Source organism: Ambystoma mexicanum, chromosome 1p (genome assembly GCF_040938575.1).
Source record: "Ambystoma mexicanum isolate Mex_15411 chromosome 1p, UKY_AmexF1_1, whole genome shotgun sequence".
NCBI lineage: Eukaryota > Metazoa > Chordata > Amphibia > Caudata > Ambystomatidae > Ambystoma > Ambystoma mexicanum.
The window spans coordinates 737,694,781-737,716,166 of record NC_090921.1 but is presented as its reverse complement, the minus strand read 5'-3'; the positions used below and the strand labels follow the sequence as shown (position 1 = coordinate 737,716,166).

Sequence of the window (21,386 nt, the reverse complement as noted above, 5' to 3'; positions counted from 1 at the left end):
CCTGTGAGGAACTCTTACCAAAAACAAATGTAATTGCATACATGGGAAATATCTGATAATCCTCCAAATGTTGCATCCTTATCTTTGGCTGGAGGCAACGCAAAACAAAACCTACAGGCACGAAAAAAGTAAGATCTATCTTTAATGCAAGACACATATATAGCTTTGCCGAGGAGGAAGAGAAAGGAGAAGGCTGATGCGTAGGAGAACCCCCCCTGACATCATTACGTTAGCTGGAGGTGGAACAGAAGTTAGTCGCGGAGCCAGTGACTTCTAGAGAGCAAGTAAGAACACAAGGGTAAGAACAGTCTTGCATATACCGAGAGACGAGAAAGCAACCTGGTGGTGGCTTGACCACAAGCTAGATGTGGTAGGTATGACACCGCAGGAACAACACTGATACCGCCCGTACATGAAGTGAGGGTCTCTTCACACCATCAGCGAGAGTACGAAGCAGGAGTTCGATGTGGACCTGAAAACGAGAAGCTGAGCGAGAGGGAGGGAGAGAGGGTGAAGGGGGAGATATTTTCCGCGAGAGCCAAGCCCAACCAATGGCCTCTACCATGTAAGAGATAACTGGCAGACAGGGAGGCCTATTGGATATCATCTATCAGAAGAAACTCGTCCCAGTACTCAAAATGAGTTATCAAATACAGAAAAATCTCATTTAAGAAACGAAGAGAGTGGCTGAGCGTACACAGTTGTTGTATTAACAATACGTGGAGAGATAGCTTAACCAGAGGTGAAAAGCCTAGAAGAGAGGCACTGCATCATTACAGCTAGGGATAATCGTAAAGAAAGAGACACTGAAAGTCTGAGAACAGATAATAGAAGCGTAAAAATGGGCAGAGAAAAACCGCTATAAAGTGTTCCCGAAGAGAAGGCCTGCAAAGAGGTTGCCTATAACTATCTGAGTAGCAAGAAAGGTTATTGTGAAAGACATTTGGAAAAACAGGACTACAGAAAGCAGGAGAAAAGAAAGTTATCTGGAGGAGCTACATAGTTGATCGCAGAAACATCTGTTCCACCGAGAGGTGGCATAATTCAAGTCTGAATGACCTGGAGGGTGAGACGAGGCAAAATTTGGTTTATTTGAGTGAGTGAACATTAGTGACCGGGCCAGATGGGGTAGTTTGAATGAAGACATATTTTATTTTGACTTTGACAACGGACAAGCAACTTTATTTAATTTCTTTCAGATAGGTAGGGTATCCCCTTTAGTGATCGGGAAAGTCAGGCCTTCTAGTTATAATTTCATCAAAAACCTGAATCATATCTTCCGAGTGTCTAGCATCCCACTGCTGACACAATGTGCGGTGGGTCAGAAGGAGTCAAAGTCGTAATATACAGTCAAACCCCAGAATCCCTAAAATATGTGACAACACCCATTGATGCCCCCTCACCAGTAGGATTTTTAGGTATAAAACCTTTTTTAGGAAAAAATCCTATACTCCCTGGGTCAAAGCCATGCCGCCCACAGCCCTTCCTGAAGACTACGACCAGGAGGAAAAATCTCTGGCCCTTGAGTGTTAAGAAGCAGGCAGCAGGTATTCAGAGATTTTCTCTTCGTCAGTCAGCCCCGAAATCGAAATGACCACGCTAAAGTCCACCCTGGAGTGACTGGTGGAACATCCGATCCAAATGGATCGGTGACTCCAAGAAGTGCCTGTCCAAAAATGAACAGGACTCTCCTCTCAACAGATAGGGCTGGAGTTCCCCATGGAGTACTCTATCAGGAAGGAGAGGGTTTATGGGCATTTATTTAAAAACTTAAAACTGATAGTGTGATGGCATCATACATGAGACACAGACAATGAGAGAGAATTTCAATGTACAAACATTTATTAACTAAAAAGGAGGGTTGGGGAAATACCTAACTTGCCCTAAGCTAAGGTGGGACTTCCCTACCTAAATGAAACTAGCGATAGTCTGCGTCAGGAAGTCCAAAGGACATGTCTGTGTCCAAAACCTATACCTGCCCTCACATCTAACTGAATACAATGTGTAGGGATGTCAACATCCAATGAGAGGTGTTCCAATATTAGTACATAGCTTCGTCCAGCTGTTAAGTGGAAAAGGTTTTTTTTTCTCCTATAATTCAAATAGTTCCCTTTACAACATAGGGGTTCCCTTCCCCTAACTTTCAAGTCTTCCAATGTTTCAAATGAAAACAATTCCTCAGGATAATCAAGGTTCAAACTTAACACAGTTAGTTGGGATATTTCCCCAGCTCTTCGAGTTTGGTTACCTGTCACCAATTATATAAAGATCAGCTCATCAATGTAAGTTCAGATTGGCTTTCTTTATTCAATCACAGCGTGGCTTTCCTTAGGTGGGTGTATTCGGTCTAGGTGCAGTTATCTGACCACATGGTCCACCCATTACAGGTCACGCCACCAACACACTTTACTTTATTCTGTTTCATAGATTTCTTGCCACAGTTTCAGCTTCACAATGAGGCTTGACTCGGTATCCTTTCAACTGCCCATGAAGCTTTATTATCACATATTTTGTTAACATTCACTTTTCCAGTAGCTTTCACTTGCAAGACTCACATAGGCTTCCCAGTACACACTCCTGCTAGGAAACCTATTCTCTTGCATACCAGCTTTGCTATTATTTTAGTTCTCTTGCACCACGTATTCTTGGCTCTTGGCAATTATGGCTGATTCAATTCTTAGCAGTGCTTGCTTGTTTAACTCTTAGCAATGATGGTTTATTTGCTTCTCATCATATTAATAACTTTTTCCTCTTGATTTCCTTATATTCACTTTTTCCTTATTTTCAATTCAGATATTCAAAACCAAATGTCTTGGGCATCAATACCGGCCATCCATTGTGTCAGGGGCACCCTTTTCACCAGGGTGGACTCACCAGCTTTCTTACAGTCGGATTTCCACTTTTGGTGGCTTTCTGGAGACTTGTCTCCATTCACGGTCTGCTCACACTGGTTCCCTCTGGTGTTCGGCATTCTCCACGGATTCCTCTCTGTGGAGCACCGCTCAGGTGCAGCCAGTGGTCCTGTGTGTTTGGGAGCCTGTCCGCCGGTCCCGGTACCTTCCCTCTGTGCTGCACTGCTTTCTCTGCTCTGCCTCAGACTGCTAACGAGCTCCTCTCGCTCGCTGCACCGGATCGAGCTCCATAAACCTCCCAGCGTCTCGGGAATGTGCCTTCTCACTGCCACAGCTTCTTCCCTGGAACTCAACTTCATGCATGCCGTACTCGCCCCCTCCTCACAACCCCTCATACCTCTTAGCTGAGTCTGTTTTAAAGTTTCCTGCTCCATGATAATGAGTCCAACAACTAGACCACTTGTGCTGCTTCTTCCAGTCTTTCCTCTGTTTTAATAGTGGCCTCCTCGTCTCAGTACCTAAGTGGTGTGTGTTAGGAGAAGGTTGTCTAGAAAAATAGGGAAGGGAATGACGATACCCTACAGAGACCTGGGGAATATTGGGTTCATCAGAAAAGGGAAATGGGGTGGGGGCTACCATGCCTCGCCCATGGGTGGCTCATCCCCACTCTAAACGCCTCTTCCACCCTGGTGATCCTCCCTCGCATATCCATCCCTAGTGTCAGGATACGAAAGCAGCAGCCTTTCTCTGGCCACGTGGGAGGAGGATATTTTGGGGAAAGAAGTGAGGATGCCCTCGGGTTTCGCACAAAAGCCACACAGTTTAACTGGGACAAGAGTTTAAAGGTTCATTATCACGCCCTCTTACCCAAAAGAGACTTACAAGCCTTGTATCAAAATGTGAATCCTTTATGGACAGCCCCATTTCCCAAGACAAAAAGGGCCTTGTTAGAACGTGTGGGACAAACTGACGCTTTTTATGTGTTAACATTTTGAGACATTCAACTAACAAAAGTCCTTTGGAATTAGCAGAAATATTCTAGCCCAATGGTTAGACAAGGAAAAACTCTACCTGAGGTTTTGGAGACCCTAGCGTTGGAAGAATGTATTGGCACCCTTCCCTCCCCTTAACACCGAAGGATATTACAGCAACCTCAGCCCTCACTCAAGACTACCATTCAGGTCACCCAAGCCTACTTGAAGGCAAAACATCTAGGGAAAACGATAGAAAGAAGGAAAGATGTAAGATCGTATCCCAAATTCATGTCAACTGCGAAAGTTCAGAAAATCGAGAACATTCCTTCTCAAATATCTGGGTGGGGAGAAAACCCCTAGAACAAATTCTTCTCTGACCAGTAACCAAGCCCTGAGTAACTCCTAAAGACAAAGTGGAATGAATAAAGTCCCCCCTAATCCACTCCCCCCTTTTGCTTTTCATGTGGAGAGAAGGGACAAATAGCCGGGTTCTGCCATAAAAACACCCAGACAAACCTATGGAGATAGGCTGGTTAGCAGAGGAATCATGGTATAAAGAGGATGAGGAGACCGAGGTCAAACCAGATAAAATGGCAACACATTACTGTAACTATCAACCTTTTCAGATGCATGCAAAGGTACAAATAAATGGAGTATGGGCAAAAGCCCTCATAGACTGGGGCAGCCAGCAAACCGGATTCAGAGCCGACCTCGTATACCCAAAAGATATCCAGCACAATTGTACGGTTTAACCTGCGTACATGGGGATGTAGAGACCTACCATAAGGTCCCTCTATTATTGGGAGTCTGAGATCAACTTACAACCATCAAAACTGCCATTGTACATGGTCTCACTGAAGTTGATCATTGGCAGAGATTTCCAGTACTTTTCCAAAATTTTTAAATCCTCTTTTGATCCATGATACGAAGACCCAGTACGCTCCCTTAAAATTCTGGGAACCTACAGTAGACCTCTCGGATACTCCCGTCTGGCACTGTGGAGAGATTGGTATAAGGAGATGAGCCAACTCCGCAAAATCCCCTATAGGGGTCGAGGCAAGTGGGACCATACCAGGAGACACTCTGCCTTTTTGGAAAAGGACTTGCGTTCTTGTGAGGAACTCCCTACGCCGATGAATGTAATTGCATGCATGGGACTACCCGATAAGTCTCTGAATGTGGCATCCTTATCTTCGGCTGAAGGCAATACAGGACGAAATCTAATGGCACCAGGAAAGGAAGATGTCTCTATAGGGAAACAAATATATAACTGTACCGAGAAGGGAGAGAAAGGATGAGAAGTATGATGCGCATGGGAAGCCCCCTGACATTATTATGCCGGCTGGAGGCGGAGCAGAAGTTAGTCGTAGTGCCTGCGGGGGAGGTGGTGGGGGGGGAGAGAAGAGAGAGAGAGAGAGAGAGAGAGAGAGAGAGAGAGAGAAAAGAAACAAAAAAAAACACCAGCGAACAACCGCATGCAGATACCAGAAGCATTTCATATCTACCGAGAGATGAGCAAGCAACCCCAAAGTGGCGTGACCTCAAGCTGGATGTGGTGTGCAGGACACCCCAGGAACAACACTGATACCACCTGTACAGGAGGTGAGGGTCGCTCCACACCAGCAGTGATAGTACGAAGAAGGAGTCCAATGCGGACCTGAAAACGAGAAGCCAAGCAGCAGAGAGACCAGTCTCAAGCGAGAGTCGAGCCCTACCAAGTGAGAGGTACCTGGGGTACCGGGAGAAGTGGGAGGCATGCAGTATATATCGTCATCTATCAGAAGACTCTCGTCCCAGTACACAAAATGAGTTATCAAATACAGGACAATCTCATTTAAGAAGCAAAAATCATACAAGAGGGGCTGAGCACACAAAGTTGTTGTATGAGCAATAAGTAAGGAGCTACCCAAACCAGAGGTGATATTCCTAGAAGAGCGGCACTGCATCAATACAGCTGGGGAATAACCATTAAATAAAGACACTCAAAGACAGAGAACTGATAATAGAAGCGTAGAAAGGGGCAGAGAACCCCCTCCACCCCTCCAATCAAGTGCTCCTTAGGAGAAGGCCTGGAAAGGGGCTGCAAATTAGTATACGAGTAGCAAGAACTTTTATTGTAATAGACATTTGGCAAAGGGGACCACAGAAAGCAGGAGAAAGAACAGCGCTCTGGAGGAGCTACAAGAGTTGATTGCATAGACTATCTGTTCAAGAGGTGGCATAATTCAAAACTATTTCATAACCTGGAAGGGAGACCGGCCGTAGACAAATCATTCCTTTGGTTTATTTAAGTTTGTTAACATTAGTGACAGGGAAAGTTAGGCCTACTTCCGGGTGTCTGTCTGACTCTGTGTTACGACCTGCCACACTTGTCAAGGTTTTTGTTGAAAATTCAGAGAATAAAGCGAACATGTCGCCTTTGTCTCAAGCCTTATGAATGAAGTCAAGACCCTTAGGCATGGTCTTAAGAGTGTATCGGCCAGGTTTGCTAGGCAACCTTGCCCATGACTGTAGCATAATAGAGACTCCCTCCTTTTGGGGCAGGTGCATGTTGGGGAATACCCCTGCCTTAACCGTAGCATTTACACATTTGTGGAAGGCTGTGTTGGCACTACTTAAAACTATTGACAAGGCATGAAACTATATATTAGTTATAGGACTTTGTATCTATAATATCAGAAGTATTTTGCTTCATTTTTATTGGTTGTTTATTATTGTATTTTTCTTGTACTCAACGTTGATGGTGATTTTTGTGTGAAAAGCAATTTGCTGTATGTAACATGGCAGATTAATACAAATAAAAACCTTGTTGTAAAATGACTTGTGTATGAAAGGAAGATGTCTTGTCTGGGTGTGCATTCAATGTTAAACCCTATTTTGTAATCCATTAGGCATTGTTTATTCGCCGTATGCCTGGACGCATTTATTTTAAATGCACGGTAACATTGTTTTTTTTCTTTCTTTGCCAGAGGTTTCTGCTCTCCGCCCCTTGTGAGCATTCCTCTGCCTTTCGTAGCACTAGCCAAAAATAACGGCTGCTTCCTGATTCTTCTCCTTGGTGTAGTATATCATCCTGTGTCCACGCACTTGGCTGTGCCGAAGTCTGGTATTGGGTAAACAGAAGGAAGCTCACGCTGTTCTGAGGACAGCTAGCTGTGTTTGCTGTGGAAACAGTGTCCTCCTTCCTGGTTCCTGGTGAATGTGCACTGTATTGTCCTGTCCATAGTTTTCAAATGGTACAATGTACCTTGCCCACCATACAAACGGTAGCATAGGGGGTGGGAGCACCTGGCCTACGATGCACAGTCTGACGGAAAAAAGCAAGGTCAGGGCATCCAGGGGAGAATTGATGCACATCTAGGACAAGAACTATACTTTTCTGTCGATCATCCAAATTGATTATAATATCACCTGACCTGTTCCTTCTACAGGTTGGCTTTGCTCACGCAAATATCTTGGGCATCTTTTCATTATATACAAATGTGTAACATCATATTGGACTGCAATGTTTTTGGCTGATCGCCTTACTAAATTACGTAGACGTAGAATGGCAAACAGTGGCTGCCCCACTACTCTTGCCAGGTCACTGCTTGCTGCCAGTCCACTCTTAAGACCTTTTCGTTGTCACTGTCATTTATTTCCCTGTGTCTCTGTTGGGGTGATTTGAATTTCGTATTACCCTTGCTGCTCCTAATGGATGGGCCTGCGGGCATTTACCAACCTTCAGTGACCAGGTCTTGCTTCTGAGCACCCATCCACTTTAAAACCAGTTATTGTGAGCCCTTGATCCACTGCCACACCTTTTGTATATTTGACAGGATTATATGAATTGAAGGTCTTTCTTTGCCTTATATTCCAGAACTGCCAATGCACATATTTCTAGCTAAACATTCCCATTGCAGGGTGCTTTGTAGTGGTTTCCAAAGTTATGTTGTTGATACATTACACCTGGAGGTGTCTAGAAGATTCAGTAATCACAATATTTGCAGATGAGCAGTACAATGGGGATACTGGTTGGGGTGCCATGGTGGGCGGATATTCTAGCACTTTACGGTCCTGGGGCTCCCTCCTTGTTAAAAAGGTTCTTCTAAAGGACTGTCTTGAAGCCAGTCATTGCAGGGATGAACTTAATTTCAGGGGATGCTCAGGTGTTGCAAGGTGAAGGTGTGAAAGTGGGAGACCACAGGGTTGTCAGGATGGTTGGTTGAGGAAATTCTGGAAGCGTACAGCGAAGGATGGATATTGGAAAATGGATAAAAGGTGGGGAAGGTCGATCTAGCCTATGCATGGGTTTAAATACAAGCACTTACTTGCATATGGAGTACTTTTTCCATGGATAGCCACCTTGTGTAATGGCAGTGCGCGGAGGTGGTTGAAGATTGTGGAAGGTTGCACAGTGCACGTCTTGCAACAATGGATACCTTGTTGAGAGGATCAAGGAGCTAGAGGGAGAGATCCATGCTGTGACAGTAATCCATGAGTAGGCTGTAGCAGTAATCCAGTCTGCTGTGGACCAGGATGGCAATGAGTGTTAATGAGATTGGGGGGCGGGATGAAGAACTGTTGCCGCTTCTGGATACTTTAAAAGACGACCCCCAGATTGTGTGCCTTTTCTTAAGGTTGTGGTAAGGTGTTCAGGGGAAAGGATATAGGACAAAAGTTAAAGGGTGTGGCAATGGAGGCCGGGAGAAACCTTGCTTAATTTTTATATGGAAACACATGTTTTAAATGTATTTTTGGTGTTCTGTACAGTCTGGAGTAAGGTATATGATATGATTGGGTATTAAGTGTGTTATAAATAACCTGAGGTTTCTAAGCACGGACCCGGGGATTTAACCTGTGTTGCTCTGTGTCATCTTGCTTCTAAGGCAAGCAGGTTGCCCCGGAGCTAGCCGACCGAGAATAGGAACGTTGGAGGGTAGAACAAGGGAGGGAAACTTAATATTCAATGCAAGCCCAAGTTCCACAGCCTGAAGGACTTTAAGTGCAGAAGCAGAAAAGTGAGACATAACCAGGGATCATTGGGTATCATTTTAAGTCTGGTGGTATCCCGCTGGTAAATCCGGCAGGATACCCCCAGACAGTAATACCGTTACTGGCACCTGATCTGTCGGAATTACCGCCAGATTACAGGTGCCAGTAAATTTAGGTTATTCCCCATTCCATGGACTCCAATAGTACTGAATGGGGGGATTGCTGGCGTTACCGGCAGCAGTAACACTATTTTTTTATTTTGTTTTGCTGGCGGGGTTCCTGACTTACCTCCAGCTCTGGTTGGAGGTAAATCAGGCACCCCACCGGCCAACTTGTACGTTGTCGGTCTGGAAACGCATGTTAATTCCAGAGCGGCTAATTTAAAATGACCCCCATTGACTGTGAAGCCAGTTGGTAGAGGTCCAGATCCGGTGGATGTGGGGGCAGGTAGTAATAGAGCTGGTGTTCTTTATAAGGATCTATTGTAATCCTGGGCTAGTGCTCAAGAAATGAGTGTTTGGTGTGGGCTGGTACTCGGTGGATTGGGGAGTGGGGTCCCAGATATTGGCCAGGAGAAGGTGCTCCCATGCCTTTGGAGTGTTAATATGGGGTCTGGCCAGAGGTCAAGGTATTTTAGGGAAACAATCCTATTTTCAGAAAAAAACCTCTGCTGTTTGGTGCAGGACGTCCCAGGTTGAGGGGTAGAAAACCTTGGGGGTCATTACAAGGTTGGAGGTAGCCATGCCGCTATTTGTGGCATGGCTACCCCCATACTCCATACTGGGTCCGGGTTCCCTGAATGGAGAAATACCGGGCCATTCCAACCTTGGAGGAACCTGGTATTTCCCCATTCAGGGAACCACATCCCCATTCAAGCCCCCATAGGACTCAATGGGAATGGGGACCATGCTAACAACGGGCCTGTTAATAACTGGCCCATTGTTAGCATGCTGGTTCTTTAGCGGGACCCGCTAAAGGACCTCGTAATGCGGCGGTAAGGGGTTGACGGCTCCGGCACCTTTACCAGCGCCGTTAACCCCTTACCGCCAACCTTGTAATGACCCCCCCTTGTCTCAGTAGGCTAAGCTGGTGAGTGTAGGCAGGCTCAAGGCTTCTGGCAGGAGAATACCATTTTCTAGCACTTCACTGAGATATTCTGGATCTGAAAGCCAGATCACACTGCATGCTGTGCAGAGGTATTTAAATTCTGCTCTGCCTGTGAGCAATCCAAAGGTGTCTCAACTGCTAGTCCCCGGGGATCTGTCATCCAGGTGGCCAGGACACGGCCATCGCTATTGGATCCAGTTCCTGAGGGTGGACCAGTGCAGGAGGATCACCTGGATGGGGGGTCTTCGGGGAGTCGAAGTGCGACACTGACGGGTGCAACGCGGTGCCCCCTTCCTTTAACACTTTTTCCCCCATCCTACCCCATAGGATATTCTTTCCTACGCGAACACTTTGTCACACTGCAAAAGATAAGACTAACACCAGAGCCATTTACCCGACATGTCCCAACGCAAGGGTCGGGCAATTACTAAGCACACCCGACAGCCCTTTCCCTTCCCCACAGTGATAAAAGGCGGAGTACGAGAGCATACTTTGAGCAAGGCCCAAAGCATGAGAAAGCAGCTATTCCGGGACGGCAGTTCAAACAAAGGAGTAAGGCGGAGGAAACCAAAAGGACGACAAGGAGGGAATTACTCTTGCCCTTTTCAACCCAGACCCGCAAAGCCTTCGATAAAGGAACAGTAAGACTGGGAATTACAGCTGGCGATTGGTGCGGCAGATGTTAACGGTACATGGGCAGTCCTGCACTGATAGCCAGGGCGGGGAAAAGACTTTGCCGCCATGGTACTGTCCTCGACTCCGGAAGAAAATCCAACGAATTCTCCACAGCCGGTGAGTCGGAAGAAACTGATAGTACACCGGACAATGTTAAGCTCAAGGTTGCAGTGGCAACATTTACCTAAAGGAAAGAAGATAATAGACCAAGGTCTTTTGTGAACAACCGAGGAATTGGGGTTAGAGTGGTCTGGCACCGCATGGGCGCTCATTTGAAAAGACTCTAATGAATACCCGCTCCTGTACAAGGAGGATATGTTGAACTGAAAAAAATACAAGGACCCATGGGGAGGCCAGCGAGAGAGGTCAAAGTGGTCATACAAGGGTCGAGTCAAAACCCTTTGTATGAAAGTCTTTGACACGTGGTGAATTGAAAAGCCAGATGAACTGCATTGTGGTGACAAACGTGAACCCGACTGAGGGATGTCCACAGTGAGTTGTTGGTCTGTCTGTTGGCAGCTCATTTATTTAATCTCTATCTAGTCAAACTAATAAAGCGTCTTGAAAGTAAGATAATTGTCCAGCTAAATTTAAATATACAAGGGTCACAGCATTGCTATGCTTATCATCTTGTAGTTGATGATACTTCTAGTGGTATGAAAGCAATAGTAGAAGAACTTGGCCTATTTGCTTCTGAACATTCCTTAAGAATGAATCTAAAAAAAGACATAGATTATGCTGATTTCAACTAAAAAAGTAAATAAGCCTAAAATGGAAACAAGCTAGGGAAAATAGACTATACTGAATCCTATAAATATCTAGGTATTGTAATTCATAGTAGACTTGGCTATATTCCTCTCATAGAAACTAAGGTATGTTGAGCTAAACAAATAACTATGCCAGTACATAGCTTTGTGTCCAACTATGCAGGATATTCTCTGAAAGGAATTATGATGCTATATACTCAGTGGTTGATTCCTCTGACAGCTTATGGTTTAGAGGCCCTTTCTATTCGAAATCTATCCTGGTTAGACGGTGTGGGAGGATATTTTTGCTGAACTGTTCTTCGCCTTCCTTCATCATGTCCAATTCAAAATGTAAGAGTTGAACTTGGCCTGTTATCGCGTAAAGCTACCATTCTGCTACAGAGAGGCCTACTCCCTGTGAAGGCAATCAGTCATCCTGAAAACCAAATGTAACGCACAATGGGAAAAACCATCATTAATTTGAAGAAGATTGACCATCCTAATATATATGATGATCTGTGTAGAGAATTTTAAACCCAACTTCAATGGTCAACTGATTTGGCTTGCTGCGGCCGATATAAATACACTAAATTTGCATTTAAAAAAAGCTGAAAAAATGGGATTGGGAAAGTAATTTCATATATATGAGCTCACTTCATAATTACCCCCAAATTGAGGGAATTATTCACTCATATTTTCTCCCACGAAGGTATCTCCTTCGATGCCCAAATCCAGCTGTACGTACATTTCGATTATTAATCAGGACGAACCAATTGCCGGTTAGGGCAATATGTGGCACCCAATGGCAATTGTCCATGAACCAGCACTATTGCCGTATTTGTAAATGTAATAAAATGTTGAGACAGTACTGAGTGTCCGGTATTGGCGTCATTATATTTGTCTACCTACGGCCGGTATGTACATCAGTATGAAGCCATCAAAACCAAGCACTTTTGGCACTATTGCCAAGAGACTAATACTGAATCATCAATGCACATTGCGCTACATAGTGTTTGACTTCATGTAGTGACTGCGTTCGATCAACAGAAAGGAAAAATGAGAGATTAAAACGTTGAAATATTAAACCTGGACATATAGAAGTAATTTGGTTTCAAGTATGAGAGCATGTGTGTGGCAGGAAGCTTTCAGTCTATAGCATCTGATTAGCAGGCTTATTTTGTACACGCTGTGAAGTGTTAACCAGAACTTTGAGATGTTCATATTGAAAATGTATGTATGTATGCTCATTGTACTGTTTTGTAATATTTATAAATGTTAGTAATATAATGAACTGAACAAATGAATTTAGATACACATTCTATGTCCTATATATTTAAGAGTTGTAAAAGTTTCTAGCAACTAAATACAACTAGAACAATAAAATAAATAAAAGTTGTTGGTCTGAGCCCGATAGAGGGTGGCTGATGTTGTGAAAGGGATTAGAGCCCAGCTGAGGGGGTTCCTTGGGTGAAGAGTAATCGCCCGACATGAAGAAACAGAAGGAACTTTTTTATTGTTATTGATGCATCAGGCCCTCTGAAGCAAGAGGCTGCATAAAGAGACTTGGGCACAGAAGGCCCTAATAGGAGAAAAAGGAACTGTAAACTAGGGCCGGAGAAGCCCCAGAGTCCTGCCTTATCCCGTGCTTCAAACGTGGGGAACTGAGACCCCGGCTACAACATCCTGACTTATCCTTTTGAGAACACTTCTTTCTTTGTGAACATTATCCCACACTATTTTGTATTTAGAGGTAAGGACTGGCAATAGGTTTTTCTTAGCATAGGCCCTTTTTATTTGATTAGACTCTACTAGGATTGTATTGTTATCTTTTGATGGTCATAGCTTGCTCCCATCTTAGATTTAAGTTTAGATTAGGCGTTTATCTCACCCATTTTTACAGTTATAATAAGCACCCTTGAACTGTGATCACTTGTGTCTGTATTGCTTTGATATCATGCCTTCCTTACATGCCTCACCGGTAGCTACTGCAACTTGAGTGTGCTGGGGATATAGGTTGTTCTTTTTCAACACCCGGCACGGTTGAGCAGCTGTTTTCTGAACAAGTTGTTGTTTGAGAGCATGGTACCCATACATGTGCAATTCAATAGGCTAGTCTAGATCCGACTAGTGCCTGGACTATATTCATTTTTATTTTTAAGTTTACGAGAAGGGATGCATGCCAGCAGTGTGAATTAAATAATTTGGCCACCATTCCTGTTTGGGGGCCATGAGAAAGATCTGGATCGAAAACTACTTCCGTTTTCCTCTGGTATTGCGGGTGGTGTGACCATGCTGAGTGTCCAGTTTATAGGAAGGGTTTTGCTCTTGTTGCGCTAAAAAATAAGGATCTTTATTTTGCAACAGTTCAAGCACAGGAACTGTTGCGATCCATTCTTGGTTTCGGTGGAGTAACCAAATTTGAATGGCTTCACCCATGGCCAGGTGAATCGAAAACTGGGCGTTGTCCGAGTGGCGTTGGTTGGAAAATTATTCCAGCAAGGAGGCAAAAGTTCATGTTTATGGATTTCTCTCGGGCTCTACAAATCCAATAGTGGACAAAGGGTACATAACTGAACGGAGGAGAGGTGGGCAGCAATGAAGAGCAAGTAAGGGGGCTCCTAGTTTGGTGCCAGGTGGGGTTTCAGTTTGGATTTGGAGAGTGTAGCATTGGGAATGATCGCGGAAATTGTGGGATGGAGAGTCTAGTTCCAATAACAAAAGAATAGGTCACCCCTGGTTTTGCACTTTGAAGGAGGAGCTACAAAAAGGCTGGAGTATTCAAATCTCAATGGAAGTGCAGGGATCTAGTGTGCGATTTTGCTCTCTCCTCTCCCCTTGCTCTCTGCTCTCCCCTTTCTCACTGCTCTTTCCCCTCCCCTTGCTCTCTTCTCCCTTTGCTCTTGCGCTTTCACTCCCTCTTATTCTCCCTCACTTTTCTGACTACACTCCCCTAACACGCTCCTACAATCATGTACTGACTTAGTAACACTCATGCAATCAGTTACCACTCTCAAAACCAACACCTCACCTGTACCTGTCTCCACCACAATTTTCTAATATCTCTCTTCCATCATCCTCTTTCTGCCTGGTTTCTTGGTCTACCTCTGCTCCTCCCCCAAAATGCCCCTCAACCTTTATTATTCACTGGGTTTTTATACCACCAACTTCTCTAGTCTTTCTTCTTCACTCCCCATTGGCTCCCTGTTGACCTGATTTCTGTGGCCAACCTAAACTGTTTACCACAGAATGGTGCCTCTGCAGCAGATTTTAAAATCCCTCGATAGTCTCACTGCTTCTTGCCCATAGTGTTCACTGGAGTCCCCTCTGAGGCGAGTCTGTGTTTTCACTGCCATCGCAGAGATTCAGCGACTCTTGAATGGTGGCTGTAATATTTCACTGGATCAGCGTCCATGCTTTTTACTCTTTGATGCAGCCAGCGGTTTCATTCTGGTGTGACAAGTACAATGCGCTGTGCTTCTTCCACTAGGCAAAGTCATGTCCAAGACCAGTGATGCAAGCAGGTTGTCATTGTAGGTTTTCTAGAATCATTGAACGTTTATACTGTCTAGTTTAGCTCGTTACAGGCCTTTCCAGCCCACGCTGGGATGTGTGTTGGCATGCAAGCAGCCAAGGCCCCAGATCGTATCTGCAGGTACCCGCAGGAGAAGCAAGAAGCCAACAATAAGCACGCCCCCCATTCAGCCTCGCTCTCAAGCTACAGCTTCAAATAATCCAGTGCACGCGCATCGCATCGCGCGCGCGCATTCGGAAGTGCATTCATAAGTGCACCGGCTGTTGGGCTGCCACGCTGCTGGATACTGGAGCCGTGCTGCTCCTTTTACGGACTCTGCTGAACTTGGCTCCTTGATTTTCTATTATCAGCACCGAGTCGGCAAGAGGAAGTTTCGTCTACGTTGCAACATGCCTAACTCCGCCTTTTGACTTTTCTTTAGGCACGCCCCCCATTCAGCCTCGCTCTCAAGCTACAGCTTCAAATAATCCAGTGCACGCGCATCGCGCGCGCGCATTCGGAAGTGCATTCATAAGTGCACCGGCTGTTGGGCTGCCACGCTGCTGGATACTGGAGCCGTGCTGCTCCTTTTACGGACTCTGCTGAACTTGGCTCCTTGATTTTCTATTATCAGCACCGAGTCGGCAAGAGGAAGTTTCGTCTACGTTGCAACATGCCTAAGTAATTACTTGGACTTTAAACGACTCAGGCTGCTCTTGTGTGTTCTTGCTTGCTATCTGTGCTATCTGTGTTAATTGTATATTTGCGGGCACACTTTTTTCAACTTCCCCTCTCTTTCTCTCTCTTCCTATTTTTCTGCAGCTCCGCCTTTTGACTTTTCTTTAGGCACGCCCCCCATTCAGCCTCGCTCTCAAGCTACAGCTTCAAATAATCCAGTGCACGCGCATCGCGCGCGCGCATTCGGAAGTGCATTCATAAGTGCACCGGCTGTTGGGCTGTTCGGCGTCTGAGGTGGGGTGGTCTAGAGCCTTATAGTTGACACTCTTAGGGCCTTAGTTGTTGATAATCATTTTTTTTTTTTTGCCACTGTCTAAGGCTGATGTATGCGTTTTTTTCTTTTTTTCTCTCTATTGGTGTTTGATTAGATTTAACAGTGAATGAAAAGGATAAGGTTTTCAAGGCTCTCCAGTATTGACTACCACCGCTTTTATTGTTTGATGTGATTGCTGGCATTTTTTTCGACTGAGAGGTTTTAGCTCTAGGCTATATTTTGGCGTCGAATAGTTTTGCCCTTAAGTACCACCATTATGGCCGAGGGCCTTCGTAGTGGCAAAAAATTTAACAACTACAATCAAAAAAAAAAAATTGAGGTGGTCTTGGATGACATATCCTCATCGCTAGACATTGCTCCACCCTCTGCTACTATAGAGGAGGATCTTGAGGTTAACCTCAATTCTATCACCGATGTCTCCCTAGAAAAAATAGCCTCCCTTGGTACAATGCCAGGGTTGTTGAAATCTGGAAACGGGGTGGTGGACATGGTTATGAACTCCCAAGCTGGCGGTGGTGTTAAAACATCTCTCTCTGCGACTAAAGAAGGTTTGAAGGAGTCTGAAACTTTATGTTTATCTAGTGTTTCTTCTTCTTCTAAGCCTTTGACACTTCCAGCTGGCAGTGAAACTTATGAGATCGTAGACTCTAAAATCGAGGTTCATGCAGAGATTGAAAAAGAACCCTTAAAAGCTATCTGCTCAAAGCTGAATATGTCCAAGAGTCCTTCCCGGGAGTCAAAGTCTCCCCCCATGAACCAAAATGTAATGGCCCACAATAAAATACAAGGGTCCATTTCTGTCAAAGAAGCCAATAAATTATCCCCTAGAGGATGGGGCACTGAAGAGTCAATTCTTGATCTTAGCCTCGATAGAGAGGCTATTAGAAAAGAGATGGGGATAGAGAGACCCGGATTTCATCCGGCTGATTTCTCTATGCTAGCACCTGCGATTGAGATGGAACTCGGAAAGCGTATAAGACTATCATATGAACCTTCAACCCCTGTGAATAAAAGCAAACATGGGATTGAAAATGTTTTCTTATTTAATAATCTTCCATCTTACTCTTACTCGGTTCCTTATCAACCTAGTGCCCAAAAAGAAGCACGTTCATTGGGTGGTATTTCTGCACACAGAAAGCCTAGTGCTGGCGCTCCAATTATTCAGTCTATGAGCTCTCCAAATTCAGAAAAATTGTTGCCTCTAGATTTTCTCCCTTCTCCGGGTCCGGAAATGACTGGTGTTTCTCAATATGAACTTAATGAGTCGCTATCTTCTAAACCTATATCACAGCCTACTCATGTCCCGGAAATCGAGAAAAATTGTGATGAAGAATACCAACAGTGTTTTGAAACTTTCCCTGTTCTAACTCGGATCTTAAATTTATTAGATAAGGGTCATGTGCAAACTCACGAAGAATTAAAAATTCTGCAGATTCAAATGATTGATCTCATAACTAAGCAAAGTAAAATGGAGGGCATGCTGCTCTCATGCAACATGTTATCGTCTCTGTGCTATAAAAAGGTGGAGACTTCCAATTCCCACAATATTGCTACACAAACTAAATCATGCAACATGTTCTCGTCTTTGTGTCATAAAAAGGTGGAGATTTCCAATTTCCCAAATATTGCTACACAAACTAAATCCTTTGCAGAGGCAGTGTCTGAGGGCTCTCAGTTTAGACCTGGTCCCATGAACTCCACTGTCCTACCTATAAAGAAACCAGAGGACGTAAATGCCTCAAATATTGCTTCATTGACAGTCTTGGTTTCAGAGTTGGCTACCAATCTTAAAGCTTTATCAGCTCCAGTGATAAGTGTGCATAGTCCTGGAGGAGATGAAAAAAATGATGCTTGTCTGGACAGCCCATCTGCGTTGGTTGATCTTATCGACCCATGTGAAGAGAGTCTTGAATTAAATCCAACTGGAGAAAAAATCTTTGTTGTCCCACAAGAAGTTGCGATTCCTCCATTTCCCCAAACAAAAAAACAACGAAGAGCTCAGGCACGTGCAGAAAAGCGAAATCTTCCCATTAAAAAAATGAAAGGAAATTTAGAAAAAAAACAAAAAAATCAAAGGTGTGAAAAAATTGATGAGCATAACACACATATGAGAGACATTTGTAACTTATCTGGGGGTGATGCTATCATTGATTTGAACCAATTGAATGACGAGTCTAAAGCAATGTTGAACCTTCCGGAACCTATTCAGACGGCCCCAGCCATACAGAAAAAGGCTTTTGGACCGAAAAAGGTATTGGAAACTAACAAAGAGGGTGCTTCTGATGTGTGTCTGGTGTCCAAAGAGACAAAAAGGGTTGTTTCTAGCGATAAGAAAGGTGTATGTCGGGATGATGGTCCAGTAAATGTGAACTTGGTACCTGTCTCTCGAGCTTCTCTTCCGTTCCAGAAACAATCTACTCTTTCTAATTTTTATCCCTTGTTGGATCCTAAGAAGACAGAAAAAGTGATCATTGGCCTGGACAATGGGTCAGGTGCTCCCTTAAATATAAAATGGGAAAAAACTAAAGCCAACACATCTAAGCCTACTCTTAACAGCAGCAGCGTTCACTCTGATGGGGTGAAGACTGCTGTAGTAGGTACTATGTTGGGTGGCTCACCCGCTCATGTCAAATTACAAGAAATAGGTCAGCCGGAGTTCAATTCTGACCGCTTGAATTCATTGCCAAAAAATAGTCCTGCAAAGGCCCATTTTATAGATATTAAGTCGGCTTCTGTAATGGGATGGGAAAGCGACCCTGAACGTTATGGAAAGACACGTCTGAATCGCGCGTTTGTGATGACTGCCATCCAAGACATTCCAGCTCTTCGTATCATCCGCTCTAACGATATTGACTGGGTGAAATTGGCAGATGTGAATAACAACAGAATGATCTGTAAATTTATGTCTCCACTTATTTTGAAATTGTTATGGGAACATAAAGATGATTTAGCATCCATCGGCTTAGTAACTACCATTTTCGCATCAGTTGAAGAAGCTACAACCTTTGTAGAAATGTTGTCTCCTATAGCTGAAAGTATCTTGCCATGTTCTAATGCAGGTGATTTATTCAATCTTGATGCCAAGACCATGAAACAATTTATGGCTTTTGTATCGGCGATAAAGGAGTCGTCATGGAAGGATCCTAATATTGTTCAAGTGTCAAATTCTTCGAGTGGGATGAGTGAATCCTAGCCTGGCAAAGTTACTAATCTTTTCATGGAATCCATGCGGTCTGGGTAATTTTAAAAAATGGTATTCTCTGAATTACCATCAAAGACCGGATATAATGCTTTTGCAGGAGACCATGTGTCAAACTAACTTTGTAATAGAGGGCTATTCTGCCTTCGTTCAGGTTGCAAGGCGGGGTCTATTTGGAAGGCCATCAGGTGGTCTTGCGATTTTGATTAATTCTGCCTACAGATGTTCTACAGAATTGATTAGTTGTTCTGCTTCTATTTTAGCCTGTGCATTGATTGATGATGAGGATCCTTCCATGACTCTTATATTGCTTTGCATCTATTGGAATAAATTAAGTATGTCAATTGAGACCATTTTAGATGAATTGAATGCTGTGCTTGAAAAAGGATTTATATTGTTTCCCACAGCTAGGATAATTGCAGGGGTGACTTAAATTGTTATTGTTATGATGAAGGTTCTCATTCTAGTGTTATGTGGAACAACCATTCAATGGTCTCTAAGAGATATGGGCAAATGTGGAACTCTTCTTTTCTGGAGTGGGATATACTGTCTAGTTTCCATTGTACCCCATTTTGAGTGGAGGGATAGAACAGCTTTCAAATTACTTGTACCCCCACCATATGTTGAAACTGTAACTTTGTTAAGCTGTTTGGAACATTCCCCTTGACACCTTGATTAGCTAGATTCCTCAAGGCCCCATAACATTGATAGAATGTCCCTGGTTTGCTAGCAGGGTCTGTGATTCATTATTTTTTAAATCTAAACGTCCTTGAAATGGGTTGTTAAGCAAATCTTCAGAAAATCATCTTCAAACCCACTTGAAATAAATTCAAAAATAGCTTGCCAATATGGTGGAATCACAACAGATGCGCCTAACAAAGTTAGATCAATAACCTACTCTGTATCACAGTACGAAGCTAATAATGACCTTGATGAAATCCTTAAACCCCTACCTTCCTGCATTAGAACCTTTTACTTGGGACCAAGACAAAGGGAGGTAAAGGAGAATCCTGAAATGCATTGTTTCTATATCGTATATTGAGCTGCTTGTGAGGAGATGAAAATAGGTTTTGTTGCAGATAACCGGGTCCCATACAACTCGTCTCGAGTAAGCTATATCCAAAACTAGAGACTGGTAGAACTACATTGGAATGTGTTATGACGCAGTTCATAGCTCTATATGCTAGAAACACATTCCAGTCAAGGGCACAAGGAACGCAGACTGGACCTTCTCCCCTAATGAGAACTATGATCCACCTAAAGGAGCCATCATTGGCTGACAGTTTATCCAAAATCTATGACCAGGCTCTTTCTGTAGAACTGTAGAAGAAGAACCACTACAAAACTTACATAGTAATGCCTTTGCACACATCTCCATCAAACAACCCATGTGTGCCACACATCTGTCAACACGTCTAACATGCAAATTCCTATACAGGTGCACCTGTCGTTATCCACTTGGATTTAGGTGATTACTGCATGACTTAACCACCTTCTAGCTCTCATCTATAGGAAGCCCATAGCTGGAAGATCCTAGTTTGCATACACACTAAGCTATAATCCCCACATACCAGCCAGACCACCAACACTTCTAAAATACATCATGTATCTGATTGGATAACACACTCCAGAGTTCGGAAATGTCCCTCCCCTACAACTACTTACTGATCCCATTCATCTGGGCCTCTACATTACCAGCAAACCTTAAACTCCAGTTCTGTAGATGGCAGACACAACCTGGAAATCCCTAATGATCCTTGATTGCTCTAATCGCACACTTGGCAAGAACTTCGCATGGACTATACATCGTTTGACAGAAGAGGGCTCCCATGCATATCAATTCTCACTAAAGACAAACCTATACCACACCGGGTACAGTATGGCAATCATGGCTGCTGTTTGGTGTTCACCATGTGTCCCTATTCTCACCCCTCTGCACAGCAGTTTTACCCTGACCCAGAGTGGAACAGATCAGCAGGTGGAAATCAACACTCAGGCTGCATAGAGTGAGCTGGGCCATTGTTATATTGGGGGTGAGGTATTATTGAGGCCACACAAATTGTGGTGCTTGACTTTGATTAACCCAAATGGTATTTTGACCTGGAAGGCTTTGGAGGCGCTGAGGACCAGGGACCAGGTATTTGGAATGCCTTGGTTTTCCCATGTCCATCACCTATTAGCATTGGTACATTTATGGGCTCTTCATCCGGTCTTTTGGGGGAGGGGGTGAGAAGATCATAGAAGAGGCCTGCAGCTTCTGGCAAGCATCAATAATGAGCCTGATAGCGGGCGGTCTGTGAGAGCACAAGGGATGGGGAATTCGATGATAGTCAAGT

General features: G+C 44.1%; 1 protein-coding gene across 3 annotated transcripts in view; it reads left to right on the top strand.

Moving 5' to 3' along the window:
- Positions 1-21,386, top strand: part of LOC138580024 (unconventional myosin-Ie-like) — a 483,826-nt gene that overhangs the window by 118,194 nt on the left and 344,246 nt on the right. The window lies entirely within an intron of this gene.